Here is a 6,546-nt window from a genome sequence, read left to right as displayed (position 1 = left end):
ACCTTGAATGAACACTAAATGGATATGCAACATCGCCACCACCACAACACCGAATGTCACTACCATTGATGTCGATCGATGTCCATGTCACTACCACCAATACCATCATTTTCCAACTTTAACAAATTGCATACTGAGTATGATTATTTAGTCAATTAAATGCATCACATAGTACTACTCCGTCAATATATAACAAATGTTTTGACAACTTAGGATTCCAAATTTAATGACTTCAAAAGTTTCTTTTACATATTTTAATTCTTAAAATAAACATTTCATAAGCATAACGCTAAAGATAAGTTAATGAAGCTTAGTTATAGTAACCAAAAGACATTTAGCCTAGCGGTATGAAGATGTATATAAAAGTCGTCCCTTCTCACAAGGTTGAGATTTCAAGTCTCATAGTAATGGTGTAAAAGATATTAATTTAGTGGTAGGATTAGAGAATTTCGCTAGTCGTTATAAGGGAAAACTAATCGTTATACGATAACCCAATGTTTTGAAACACGGACCGTACCGGCCGGTTCGACCGGGACCCGGTAGGTATTCCGGTCCGGTCAGCACTATAAACACGTTTTCTAAAAACCCGGCCGGGTCTAACACGTTTTCTAAAAACCCGGCCGGGTCTAACGGTTTGCGGTCAGACCGGAACCGGAGGACCTGCGGTTGAACCGGTAAGACATGTTTTATCATTAAATCAAAAACCGTGTAGATGATTCGAACCTGGGCAAATAGCAAGGTAAGTGCTTAACAAATGCCATCAAACCAATCAACCAGAGCTAATTGATAGATATTTAGATGAAATTTATATCCTACATATTAAAACTAAACATGGTAAATGGAAGGAAAGTTGTTTAAACTAAACATGGTAAATGGAATAAAAGTTGTTTATTCCAATTCAATCTCCACTAATTTAAGAATCTTAACAAGATATAAAAAGAAATAGTTTCAGTCTCCAGACTTGCCGACTTCGATTAATTGGGATTAGACATTGAAATCAAAACTTTTCATATGTTTACTACGTATGTCATCATTACTTGTTGGAGGATTTGGCGGGCTAGGAATGAAAAGATTTTTTCGGGCAAGAACACTAAGGTGGCAGAAATGGTTGCGGATATAAAATCTTTGGGTTTTCTTTGGTACAAAAATAGATCTAAGATAGGGGTAGTGGATTGGAAAAGTTGGTGTTTATTTGATGTAACGTGATTGTTGGTTTTGGTTTTTGGATTTCAGCGTCTTTCTCCGTCTTGGTGATAGTCGTTGGTTATGTTTGTTTTTAATGAAAGTCAATTTTCAAAAAAAAAAAATATGTTTACTACGTACCACATGTGCTATAAAATTTTTTTTGTTCTCTCCATTAAATTAATCAAATGGATATCAAACAAACTTCAAATGTTTTAATGGTTGCTTTGAATTATAATTGGATAAAATAGAAAACCTTGTGTATCACTGTGTGAAATTTTGTTGAACATAAAAATAGATATATATATATATATATATATATATATATGTAAATATATATTAAATTATTTATGACATCATCCGTGTCAAACACCGGTCCGCCCTCCCGGGTCGGTCCGATCTTTGACCAGGTAAGGCATCCGGGTCGACGTCCGGGCCGGGTCTGAAAACATTGCGATAACCATTAAATAATTGGAAGCCACATAAATAATTTTTCCAACTATTATATTTAATTTTTCCTTTAGATCTTATTCTGTTTCATAATCCGAAACCTTAATCTTTATTCTTTTGCTCGTTCCTTGATCGTTTGATAGAATACAAAAAGGGTAGCTTGTTTATTTATTTATTTCTTTATTATTTAATGATTCTCGTTCCAATTTGTCACCAAGTAACTATAAGAGTACAGTAATTGAGATAAACAAAGGCAACTTAAAATTTAAGCTGACGACTTGGATGGGCCTCTTCCAACTAGACTTCTAGAAACCAAAGTTAACAGGACAGGAAATGAACGTCAACACCGAAAGTTCGAGGTACTTTTCTTTTGTTGACGTTGCTTCTTTTCACATTCTTATCCATTTCACTTGCTATAAAAAACTTGCCATGCTGCGACAATTGTGTCTCATTTAATATAAAATTTTAGGTATCCAAATAATCCAATGAATTAAATGATTTTTAAAAGAACGTTACCCGCTTACCTGCCACTTCGTTGTAAATCGTTTGGATGTTTCTATGAAATAAAAAGAAAATAATAAAAAAAAAAACTTTAAGAAAAAAAAAAGAACGTTGGAATATTGTGATAAACGTATGGACTATTATGGAACTCTTCGCTTATAATTTCGTTTGTATAGGTTTAACCAGAATAACTAGTTAAGTAACAAATCCGTTTTTTCATCATATAAAGTCTAAGGTTTTCATATTTTATATATTTGCATCCTTTTAACTAGCTTATATAGATTTTTTAGTTAAATAGAAGGGTATTTTAGTCATTTTACATCTAAGGGGTTTTTTAACGCTAATTTTAGTAAATATAATAGTATATGTTTGTGTAAGTTACTTATTTTTACTGAAAGTAGATGAAGCATTCAGTACATCATACAAAAAAGTGTAGTTGTCATCTAATCGGCTAATCCTTCTTGCTAGAGTTGTTATACCAGCTCAAGAAGCAAGTGCTGATTTCTTCCGGGGAGTAATCCAGATAGGAATCGAAATCGTTGCGTACTAGCTTCATTGGTAAGAAATAAGTCCCCATGGTGTGTTTCATTCTTTGACTGCTCTTTTCCCAAAAAAAAAAATCGGAGAGGCTTGTTCTTGCCCTTCCAATCCCGCAACCACCACCATCACCTCTCAAAGCCAGCCACCGCCACAATCACCTTCATACACCATTGCCATCATCACTGTGCACCACCATCAAACCTGACCATTTCCTACCCCATTTCTTTTGTCATATTTGTCAACTAAGTACTCATATCTTGAAAATCGATGTTGTTAAACCACACCGGAAGAGAAAGAGTGGGATGAAATGAAAATAAGATCTAAAAATCAATGTTACTCATATTTGAAACACAATATGAAAAACGAGGGGGGGGGGGGGGGGGGTGTTTCACGTGGTTTTACATAGGTGGCCGAAGGAGATTAAGGTCAAAGATAGTGGTGGTCGGATGACGATGGCAGTCACGAAGGAAATCGTTGTTGGGTTATGGTGGTCAGAGACTATATAATGAGATAAGAGATGAATATATGCTAGATGGTTGATTCTAATTCTAATTGAGTTTATTTATGTACAGACTCACTAATCAATATATTTTTAGTTATATTTAATCATTTGAGTCCCTCAATAGTTAAATAACTAAAAATATCTTATACACAATCTGAAAAATATAACTGAATTAGTTAAAATGATATAAATTGATAAAATATGAAAACCGTAAGTCTTAGGGTATGTTTGGTTGGAAGTAATGAAATTAAGAAAGAATGGAATGAGAGAAGGAATTGAATGAATAAGGGAATGAAATGGATCATTACCATTCCATTGTCTTGTTTGGTTAACATAAAAGAATGAAATGAATAATTATCTTATGTTGTTTGGTATTCAAAAAAAATTGTAGGAATAAAATAGAAATAATAAAAATATTCTTATCCCAAAAAAAAATAATTTTTACAATAAAAAAAAAACCTGAATTGGCGACGGTGGTGTAGCTCCGGCGACAAAAATGGTGGCGGTGGCGGTTAGCCGTATGGTTGTGGTGGTGGGGGTAGCGGTAGTAGCATTGGTAGTGATGGCAATGGTAGGGTGGTGGTTAGACAGCAACAGTAGTGGTGGCGGTGGTAGCGCTGATGGTAAGGTGGTGTTGGAGGTGGTGGTGACGGTGACGGTCAGGTGGTGGTGGTGGCGACGGTGACGGTGACGGTCAAGTGATGGTGGTGGCAAGGGTAGTGGTGGTGGCTGTTGTTAGGTGGTGGTGGTGTTGAGAAAGTAGGGTACGGAGGAATGGAATGAAAAAAAAGAAGGGGGGGTGGGAAGAAATGGTTTTGATGGAATGGGATTCCATGTGTAATGGATGATTCCATTCCATCGAGTAACCAAACACCACGTTCTTCATTCCCACGTAATAAATCATTCCATTCCCCCTGTTATTCCTATATACCAAACGCTACCTTACATTGATAAATAAAAACGACGTCGACACCCAACTAGTCATTCTAGTTAAACATTTCATAGATAAACCGAAATTATCTATGATATTAATACATAAGTTTAAGCTAGTATATTTTAGGAAAAAAAATCATATCCAGTTATCTTTTTAAGATGTCCCTCATTCCATCCCCACTATAAAAAGGCATACTCCCCACACCCCATAATTCTCAACACACCAAAGCAAAGCAAAATGAACTCAAGAATATATCCGTATCCCACTCATCACTCACCAAATAAACCACTCTTATCCTCTCTTCCATCAACTTTATTATTATTCAAATTCAACACCAACCATCTCAACATCTCAACCCATCAACATAACATTAACATTAACATTAACATGAACATGACCACCAAAGCCTCAGCCTCAGCCACCGCCCACCGCTCTTTCACACCCACACCCGACAAGGAAACCTTTTACGACCTCCTAGGTATTTCCGACAACGTTACACTCTCCAAGATCAAACATGCGTATAAAAAAATGGCCTTAAAGTACCATCCTGACGTGTCACCTCCAGACAGGGTGGACGAGTACACTGACAGGTTTATTCGGGTACAAGAAGCCTATGAGACTTTATCCGACCCGGAAGCTAGGTCCATATACGATAGTTGCATGGCCAAGGGGTTTGCTTTTTCGGGTAAGAGAGAAACCCGGTTTGACCCGAGGCCCGAAGGTAAGGAACGGTGGAAGGAGACGTGGACGGGTCAAATATCGGAGCTTCGTAAGAGGAACACGAGGGACATGTCGTGGGCAGGCCGGATCCGGAAGCAACGGAGCGAATCAGAACCGGTTTGTTAATGGGTCGAATCCTCTTTCACTCTTCGACTGATCTTGTATATTATTGGGAATCTACTTTGTGAATACTCGTATTATGTGTTTTGTGTTTTATATTATTAAAAAGTTGAGGAGTATATGGAAACAATCTAACTAGATCTCGAAGTATATTATAGTTTAGTGACTTAATCTATCTAAATAAATAAGTTTTTTTTTCTTTGTACGTAAAATCAGTGACAGATTCATGAATTTTAGTGGATGCCTAAAATAGTCAACCTAAAACATATCAAGTCAAAATGGATCAATTAAATCGGGTCAAACCAAGTGTCACACCGCAACATAAAGCGAAAATATCGGGGCGCGAACTGATCAGCTTACAATGTACTAGCATGCAATATAATATGACAATAGTTATTTAATTATTTTTAAATAAACAAAACATCATCCAAGTACATCAAGTTTGAGCAAATTACCAAACAATCCAAATTTAATCTAAACATATCAAAACAAATACATTAACTTAATTAGTCTTTTTATTAATTTTAATCTTAAAGTATTACCAGTTATCTCTTCACCTGGCTTCACACCAGCTGATAACCTGCATATGTGTAGAAAATAACATAGTTTTGTCAACACATGTTGAGTAAGATAATCATTAGATTTGTTACAATACAAAATATAATAAAAAAGCAAAACTGTTATTGTGAATGTAAAATAATCAAACCATAAGCAAATAAAAGCGTCAATTGGCCAAGTCACACAGACTATGGCTACTATGCCAGTCGCATGATCATACTATAATGAGATTATGTTGGACTCATCTGAATTGTTTGAATCAAGTAATCAATTAACAGTTAGTCATTTAATTGAATATACGCACAATATATGACGGTTTGTTAGTGTGTATAATATAACAAATAAATATTGTAAGTAGCATACGCCCCCAAAATATGTTGAAAAACAGTAAATAAAAAGGGGAATGATTTCTCACCTTATAACTTAAGCAAATTTAGAAAGTAATAAATATGACGAAGAACCAAACTTTAACGTGCTGATTGAGATAATCCAAACAAACCTAAAACTTAGAGATAATAAACTAGAATTAAAATCGAGAATATATCCGTTGAAATCAATCCAAACGGACATATAGAACTCCGGTTATGAGATTTTTTAGGTTTAAGCTAGCTGTTACTGACCAGAATCCGAACAACGATTCGGGAGTTGGGTTTTGGTTAGTGAATTCAAAATTTGATTTTAAACAAAAAAATTCTTATGAACCGAAAGCTAAGTCCGACCAGAAGATGGAGATATTGACAAGTCAAATAAACTTGACTAAAACACCCTTAACGGGCCGGGATCAAATTGACCACCGAAACTACCTCAATCAGTGAAATTGATTGAGGGTTTTGTTTATTGAATGAAAAAACTACAAGATTACAAAAGACTACTTACCAAACAAGAAGAGGAACTAAGAGAAAATCGAGGTCAATGATGTCTTGAACTTCAAAGTCAACAAACCTTGAACAAACTTGTTAAATTGATGGAGATTAGGATGGTTGAAGGAGGGAATTCGAGGAAAATAGCTTGATGATGGCTGAGACAAGTGTTTTAGGGG

The 6,546-nt window shown here is 35.5% G+C and overlaps 1 pseudogene; it reads left to right on the top strand.

Moving 5' to 3' along the window:
• The first annotated feature begins 4,341 nt into the window (after positions 1–4,341).
• On the top strand, positions 4,342–5,089 carry LOC143563304 (chaperone protein dnaJ 20, chloroplastic pseudogene; annotated as a pseudogene).
• Positions 5,090–6,546: the final 1,457 nt, after the last annotated feature.

Source organism: Bidens hawaiensis, unplaced genomic scaffold (genome assembly GCF_021521415.1).
Source record: "Bidens hawaiensis isolate Kalapana, Puna unplaced genomic scaffold, B.hawaiensis_p1.1 tig00021356_1, whole genome shotgun sequence".
Classification (NCBI taxonomy): Eukaryota; Viridiplantae; Streptophyta; class Magnoliopsida; order Asterales; family Asteraceae; genus Bidens; species Bidens hawaiensis.
This window is presented reverse-complemented; position numbering and strand designations above follow the sequence as displayed.